Here is a 9,362-nt window from a genome sequence, read left to right on the forward strand (position 1 = left end):
AGGGAAGTTACCTGTGCCTATAGTTCTTTTAGGGATAGTCTCTGGATTTGAAAGATTCCCAGAGCTCCCTCAACTGGAGCGATTCATGTTATGGCTGAATATGGAAAAACAGGAATGAAAGGATGGATTTAACCCCAAGCTGCAGTATACAATAACTACACTGCTGCCAGGCTTTTTCATGTGGAGAGCAAATGCCAGACCAAATCAGTCAAATACGTTTTAGCAAAACGTTCTGGTCTCAATGGATTTCTTTCCCAGTGATATACATATTGTAGGCCTAGATACAGGTGCATCTCCAAAAATGTGAATATTATGGAAAAGTTCATTATTGTCTCGTAATTTCATTTAAAAAGTGAAACGTTCATATTAATTGAATTAATTTGCTTCAAATTACGGAAAATAATGAACTTTTCCACAATATATACAGTATATATCTTTTAGATGCACCTGTATATAATATAGCTATAGTGCAATCAACATTGCTTTGATGCCATGACACATTTTCAACATCGACTAGAACTGTCTGTATATCATAAACATAGTAGATAATAGATAGAATACACATGTATAGTTCCATTGCACAACCCACCTCCTTTGTTTTACCCAGGGTTTGCTTATCCACTAAAGCTGAGCCTGCTGTGGTGCTGTGTGGTTCGGCAGTGTGAGCTCTGACAGCTCGGCTTGAGACAAACGACGCGTGCTTTCTCTAGACTTAATGCGTCTGCTAATTTGTTTACCTTGATCAAACAGTTCCAGTCACTGGAGGAATTTGTCTCTGGGATGTGTTCGGCGGGTCCCACACTATAACTCACGGAAGTCACTCAATTTGTCTTGGAGAGCTCTGACAGTCAGCCTAATTAGTTTGGCTGTGACAAAGGAGCTGTCACCGGGGAGCTGGGAACATCAATCCATCCATGTACTCCATGTGTTTTCATAATACAATCAACTATACAGAGAGAAGGGATAGAACATACCTATTTCAGTCAACCAGGCATCCTGTGAAATTTTGTTGAGGGTGAGGTACTAAATGACAAAGTAATGCAGGGGAAATAATACATTCATTAAGCGTGTGTTCAAAATGTGAGTCTTGTTTGTGAAGCTATTTAACTCGATTTTACAAGATATAAAGCAGCTTATATATCATACATCAGCTTGTACACTTTCACAGGGGCCTGCACACAGATTGTTGCACGACGCTTTGCCTAAATACGCCGTCGTTTTTGTGATATCAACAGAAGTGCTGCCGCTATCATCGGTTTTTGTTCAAATTTAGAAATAAGCCTTCTTGTAAGAGCTAGATCTCATGCAGAGTGAATAAGGCCTTCTAAAAGAGATGGCCTTCTACGGGAGATTTGATAAATTCTCCCACTTTTATGCCAGCTATCACTTTCAAGGATCTTTATGTATTTTATGAAGCAATAATCTGTTTGAATAACAGCAATAATCTGCATGGTCTTAAAACCCTCTTTCCCAGTGCACTCAGCAGCAAAGGCGGCAGAGACAGCCTGTTATCTGTCTTTCAGGACTGTTTTTAACGGGCAGACATCAACATTCAGTGGGATAAAGCCTGCCTCTCCAGGTCCGTTAAAAACCACCTCTGTCAAACACAACCCACTTTACTGATTCTCTGTACCTCACAGAGAACACAGTTCGTGAGCTTAGAATGATAAGGTTCTATCTCTATTTTTGTCAAAATTAAGTTTTTTTACATAATCTGATCCATTAGGTGTTTATTAATGCCTGTGTGGTGTTATTTTTAAAATGTTGACATTTTTGAGTTAGTAATTAATAAAATACAAAGGTTCCATCTTACAAAACATAATGGAAGGTGAAAACTTTGACGCTCAATATCTCTGAACGACCCTAAACGGAGATAGAACCTTATAATTCTAAGCTCACAAGTTCATAATGACCTCTAGTTTATTTCCTTCTCAAACATTCAGAGAGTAAGAACAACAGTTTCTAATGAACATCTCTCAAGTCTGCTCCCTCTCTCCCTCGCATCTTCTCCAGCTCTTGTGGAGTGTGTCCCCTTTCTTGCTTTAGCTGGGGCGGCATGACAGTTAAGGCTTCCTATGATCAATGATTGATGACTATATTCAGGCAGGCAGGCAGCCAATCTATGGAGGATGGTATTTGTGACTTATTCAACTTTTTCTTTACCTTCCATGTCACCAGTAAAAATCAAAGCCAAGCCTTTGAGAGATTATTGAATGTTGAATGATGGAGGAAAATGGAGCCTGAGAGACTTGGAGTGGCGCAGCAGTTCACTGTCATCACTTCACACAGCTGCTGCTGACTTCCTGCTCTTTAAGATCAAAGGCACATAGCTTCACATGATCTAAACTGTGGAGTGAAAGTGCTTCACTCAGCCTCAACCCTGTTATCACACACACACACACACACACACACACACACACACACACACACACAGAGAGAGACACACACACAGAAGGAAGGATGAGCCTCCCTGTGGACCACATGATAGGATCCCCTATGGGAGAAGGTAATCGGTTCTACCGCATGAGAAATGATTCCCAGGTTGGAGAGAGAGAGAGAGAGAGAGAGAGAGAGAGAGAGAGAGAGAGAGAGAGAGAGAGAGAGAGGGAGAGAGAGAGGGAGAGAGAGAGAGAGAGACAGAGAGAGAGAGAGAGAGAGAGAGAGAGAGAGACAGAGAGAGAGAGAGAGAGGCAGAGAGAGAGGCAGAGAGAGAGAGCAGAGAGAGAGAGAGAGAGAGGGAGAGGTAGAGGGAGAGGGAGAGAGAGAGAGAGACAGAGAGACAGAGGCAGAGAGAGAGAGAGAGAGAGAGAGAGAGAGAGAGAGAGAGAGCAGAGAGCTCCTTCACAGCGGCTTGACGGCTAAGTGCCTTATAGATGGTCCCTAAGCTCCGAACTCCTCCAAAACAGGGCCCAGCATTTGATGTCTGTGCAGGACGATAGACGAAGGATCCCAGGATCCATTCAACTGGCTTTTATTTCGCCTGTATGCTCAGGAATCCAGAAGACGTCCTCTCCTCTCCAACATGCAAATGCCACAACGGGTTCATATTGATTGCGTGACACCTCGATGAGACAGTCTGCAATAAGTTTGGAAGTTATTTAATATATTTATATCATCATATTTGCGTTTGGTAATTCCCAGATCGAGCAAGTGGAATAAATTCAAAAACTTGAATTGGTACAAGACTGTGTTCAAGGTGATGGGAAAAGACAACGAGAGAGAAATCCTTCTCTGTTTTCGCTGATACACTTGTTCGGGGCTCAATTGGGAGTCACTAACTGTATCTTCCAGAATAGAATGCAGCATGCTGTGCTGACTCAGCAATGGTGTTAGTGGATAACATGTTCCCTACAGCTTATTTTTTCTTCTTCCACCGTTCTGCAATTTATTTCCTAAACGTGTCCCCAGGCCTATTCAACAGGCAATCTCTGTAAACCCCAAAAGGTAGGGCTAAATCCGATTGTAAACTGCATTACGGGGATACAGTGTAACTGTTTTTCACATGCTCCCAATAACGTGACAGAATGGTTTGGGTTAGTGTAAAAAAACGACTAATACTGTTGCTACCATGTAGACTCCCCTTACAGGTGGATGCTTCTAGTTTTCAGGAACAGAAAGGTGTGTTGCACGGCACGCACAGCTCTAGCGCGTAGACACTGAACTTCACAAACCAATATGGGTTTGTTTGATAGAATTCCAGTCTCAGATCATGCATTAGCATTCAGTATGTCATGCTCTCATAGCGCCCATATTGTATAATCAAGAGATGAGATGAGTCTTGTGAAATACAGCCCGAAACATACAAAGTCAGTGTATTAGCAGTGTTCTGATGGCCCACTCAGAGATCAGAAAACATCAAAACACTCGGACCCGCTTATAGTAATTCCTGCCTCTTAAAAATGTCATTGCATGTGTGCGTGCCCCCTCCCTCGCCCACAGTATTTTACTCAATATGCGCACAACTAAATGTTGAAATAGCAGTAACACCACGTTCATTGATAAAATGACATAAGGGATGGAAACGAGGGATGGCAGTTTTAGAAGGGGGATGATTTTGACCGTTTTTATTTCAGGGAGGAGATGCCATTCCCCCTCATCCCCCCTCAACTCTAATGCTGGGTATAATAGACTGTGCTAATAGCTGATGTCCTGTTTTATTACACTGAGGGAAGCTTGACCAGAGGGACATGTTCCACACAGCTGTCTATCACTTGGTCTCTGGACGCTATAGGGTACACCTGACAAAAAATACTTTTACAACAGTTGGCTGCTATCATACATTGCAGTTTGTATTCTGTTTACCACAAGCCTAGTGGCAACATAGCTGGGACACGTCTCAGCATGGGATGTCTGTGTGGCTGACAGGCGGGAAGACGACATGACCCTACTTCATATACTGAGCCATGCTGGAGACAGCTGTGTCACAAACGCACTGCCGCAAGGGCCTTTTATTTAGGTCGCGTTCTGTGGTTCAGTGGCCAAGGAGCGAACCTCTGTCAATATGCTGCAATGAATACCTTTAGTTGGACAGGGTCCAGTTGTTAAGTGCTCTCTAAGCTGCTGCTGCTGTGTGTGTGTGTGTGTGTGTGTATGTGTGTGTGTGTGTGTGTGTGTGTGTGTGTGTGTGTGCGTGTGCGTGTGCGTGTGCGTGTGCGCGTGCGTGTGCGTGTGCGTGTGCGTGTGCGTGTGTGTGTGTGTGTGTGTGTGCTTATTTTAGAAGTTGGCTGCACCTTTGACCATAGCCTAGAGGAAGCCTTTTTAACCAAAATCTTAAAATACCAACAGCTGGAGCAGGCCATATCACAACTGGGCTACAGATGTCAACTTTTAGTTTTCATATTTGGCAGCCTGGGCCATGTTCATAAGTCTGTTGTTAGAGGCCTTCAAATGGCTGGTCTTCCTAAGAGAAGGGCCAAACAGTTAGCAAAATATTGCTCAATATCCGCTGTTATTGGTAGCCGCTCAATATGGAGAAGGCGGTGCTTCCTGTACCCATGAGCGGGATACTGTCTGTCTTATAGTATTGATCAACCCACTGGTCTGGTGCGAATAACATCCTGTGTGTGGCAGAACTGGTTGTTGGCTCAGCATTACTGTAACAAATTGTTTCCAGGATGTCAAAATGCACTGTTAGTATTTATATCCTTTAGAATTGTACTTTGTATGTTTATTTGTATAAATAAAGCATTTAAAATGTGTGTGTGTGTGTGTGTGTGTGTGTGTGGGTGTGTGTGTGTGTGTGTTTCTTTGCCTGTGCGTTTGTATCTGTGTTATCATGCTTCTATTTGTTTATGTTGGTGTATAGTGTCAGTCCAGAGTAGATACTGTCGAGCAGGTGGGGGGGGGGGGATTGGTTAAGATATTCCTGAACATTCTGTTGTCTCATTTGTATTCATACAAAAAACGACTAAATATGCAGAAATAGGCCTAAGTGACTTTCTCCCGCAGCAAGATTTGATCCCCCAGCCTTATGCAGAATGGAAATGTCATCAGAATTGTTCCATACAGTTGTCCAGTCTCATTTGATCTAACATTGTTACACAAGACAGCATACACACGCACACACACACGCACGTACGCACACACACACGCACACACACACACACACACACACACACACACACACACACACACACACAGCCACGCATGTCTTTGCATAGTGAATACTAGTTTGGCTTAAAGATCTCATTTCATTCCTTTGCTCTCTCTCGTCTCTCTACTTGATCTGAGGTGGTTTCCTCTGACTGCCGCCTTCCTTTGTTTCTTCTCCTCCTCTTCCTGTTCTGTTCTTTTTTATTTACCACAGTGGCCTTTCGGTAGCACGTATATAAATCGCGGTAATGAATTCCCTCCGCACGCTAAGCCGTCGCGGCGCCGCCATCAGAGTGCTGTACCGGGGTGCGTGGGCCCTTGTTATGGTCTCGTTAGCCTCACCTCCAGTCCATTTGAAACAGAGCGGGGTTCAGCAGCCTCCCCACCAGCCCGCCCGGCCTCTCTGCAAACCCCCAGATGGGTAGGGAATGGTGCTAAAGGATGTGATGGATGCCATTGTTTTCATGTCACCCACCGTGTGGAGGAAAGGGCCTTTATTGGCTGTTGCCCGCTGCTGGCCCGGGAAGCTGTCGGCTTGTTTTAGTGGCCAATTAGTCTGAGGTAAGTGGAGGTCTGGAGGTATAGCCGGACCTCTGCAGGACCCTGACTTTGATCAGAGGGAGGCTTTTTTGTCTAGTGTTTGTGTGTTTTGTTTGTGTGTGGTGGTGTGTGGTGGGGTGTGTGTGTGTGTGTGTGTGGTGGGGTGTGTGGGTGAGTGGGGTGTGTGTGTGTGTGTGTGTGTGTTTTCCAGATGGAGTTTTTTTTAACAGATGGGGGACAAACACATTGCTTTTCATGCCTTTCATATTTCTCCTATCAACTTATAGACCTCCGTTTACTCATACTGCATTAGATTTTGCAGGTTGTTTACTACCGGTACAAGAATCAGGTTTTTTAATATGTGGGTGAATCCATCTCTGGGATTTGGGATATTTCGTGAGCTTAGAATTCTAAGGTTCTATCTCCGTTTAGAATGATAAGGTTCTATCTCCGTTTAGAATTCTAAGGTTCTATCTCTGTTTAGAATTCTAAGGTTCTATCTCCGTTTAGGGTAGTTCAGAAGATATTGAGCGTCAAAGTTTTTACATTCCATTATGTTTTGTGAGATGGAACCTTTGTATTTTATGAATTACTACCTCAAAAATGTTCACATTTTAAAAATAACACCACACAGGCATTAATAAACACCTAATGGATCAGATTATGTAAAAAAACTAAATTTTGACAAAAATGGAGATAGAATCTTATAATTCTAACGTCACGATGTTTGTATGTATTGCACTGTTTTGAATTAAATACTTAGTTAATATAGAGTTATATATTTGAATAAAATGTTGTTATACAATTTATACAATGCGAGCATTTGTCTGAGATGGAAATAGAACTGAACTATTCTTGCCTTCTCTCTCTCTCTTTCATTTCTCTTACTCCTTCAACCCCTGTCGCTTTTCCTGTGGTATAATCAAATTCACTAGAGCAAACAGACGTGTTGGAAGACAAGCTTCAGGAGCGATACGGATGTCAAGAAATGCATGCCAAATGAAGTGACTGCTATATTTAGAGTGCCTCGTTCTGAGTTTGAAGGGAAAAGATGAAATGATGAACGGGGCCCACCTATGTCACCATCACTGTCTGCTCTAGTCTGCCCGAGGAGTGACCACAAATATTCTCATCAGAGTAAAACTATAACTATGAGTGTACAGTATGCAAATGCAGGAGCATGGTTTGTAATTCTCTCTCATTCTCTTCTGTTTTCTCTTTCTGTTGTCTCTGTTTGTCTCTTCTTGCGCTTGATGTGTCTATCCACAGAGCTTATTTTAACCACCTATCCGGAACTTCCTTGGTAGCAGTTCGATGTGTGAGTCCCGCCTACGTCCACGATGACGATGAAAGGCTTGTCGGGTAGCCGCAGCCACCACCATGCCATGACTTGCGACCCCTCCTCCTACGACTCTCTGACCCTGAACTCGGACCGCCGCCGGCCCTACATGCTCAACCCTACCGATGCCCACCCGGCGGACCACCCCTACTACGCCCAGCGCAGCTCCTTCCAGTCGGAGTGCGGGCCCTACACAACAGACCTGGCCAGCAGCACCTTCCCTCGCAGACATTACAACTCCCACCACGAGCTGAAGGAGGCGTCGTGTGGCGCCGTGGTGCCTTACACCGGGGGTGTGCCAGCCGGAGGCTGTAAGGGTGGTGGTGGTGGTGGCGGAGGTAACAACAACAACCGCATCCCTCCCAACCTCCTGGAGCAGTTCGAGCGGCAGGCGCCGGTGCGCCGCGACGGCTACCACACGCTGCAGTACAAACGCACGGCCGTGGAGCACCAGCGGAGCGACAGTCCCGGACGCATCCGCCACCTGGTCCATTCGGTGCAGAAGCTCTTCACCAAGTCCCACTCCTTGGAGGGACCCTCTGGGGGGGGAGGGGGGGGAGGAGGGAGGGTGAACGGGGGAGGGGGCAAGGCCAGCCCGGACGACCCCCCTCCTCCTTCCTCCTCCTCCTCCTCCGGCACCCTCAAGCACAACAAGCGCGGCAAGAGCAAAGACCGGAGCAAGTCGGAGCCCAAGATGCGCTCGGCCATCTCGGGCTACTGGAGCTCGGACGACACGCTGGACCGCGAGATGTGTGTCTACCATCACCACCACCACCACCACGGCGGCGGTGGCGGTGGCGGCCCGCCCACGGGGGTCATGACCATGGGCCGGCGGCCGGACAAGTCCCAGTCTCAGTACTTCATGGAGGCCTACAACACCATCAGCGCCCACCACTCGCTCAAGACGTCGCGCAGCAACAACGACGTCAAGTGTTCCACGTGCGCGGGCGGCGGGGGGCTGCTGCAGCAGGTGGGGGGGGGGGACGCTGGACGCGCAGATGCTGAAGAAGAGCTCTTGGTCGTCCACGCTGACGGTGAGCCGGGCGCGCGAGGTCTACCACCAGAAGGCCTCGGTCAACGTAGACAAAGCCGTGGTCAAAGTCGCCGAGTCGTCGTGCCAGCAAGGTCGCACCTGCCAGTTCCTCCAGGTATGCTCACCACCACCACCACCATCATCATCATCACCACCATCACCACCACCACCACCACCACCATCCAACAACTCAGTGTTCCATCATTTCCATTGTTCCATCTTCTCAGTGTTCCACTTCCCTCCACGTTCCATCTTCCAAACCTTTCATTACGTTCCGGAATCCTGCATGTCTGCCGTTCCATGTAGGGTAGAGAGTTAGAGAGGAGATGTGGAGAAGAAGAGGATCCTTCCTCTCTCTCTCTATCTCTCTACACCACCACCACCATCCAACAACTCAGTGTTCCATCACATTTCCCTCCACGTTCCATCTTCCAAACCTTTCATCCGTTCCGGAATCCTGCATGTCTCCCATTCCATGTGGGGGTAGAGAGTTAGAGAGGAGATGTGGAGAAGAGTATCCTTCCTCTCTCTCTATCTCTCTACATCTCTACAGACACTCACACTGGACACTCATCTGTGTGTGGAATGTGAAAGCTAATCCTCCATCCTTTAACCAAATCATGCCGGCGGTCATAGGAACATCATTGCTTCACTGGTTCATTGGGACTATACTCCATGTGTGACTGTGTCTTTGGCATTATTCTTTTGTCTGTGGGGTTTGTGCATGTGGCTCTGTAGCCACTGACGTACATGCTTGATATCTGATGAGGTCAGGATGTTCGCATGGTTACTTATGTGTATTTGCATGATTGGATTAGCCTCATCAATGATTTGAACTCTTTGAACTGTGTGCTATAA

The sequence above is a fragment of the Nansenia antarctica genome (genome assembly GCF_963989245.1).
Source record: "Nansenia antarctica genome assembly, chromosome: 17".
Classification (NCBI taxonomy): Eukaryota; Metazoa; Chordata; class Actinopteri; order Argentiniformes; family Microstomatidae; genus Nansenia; species Nansenia antarctica.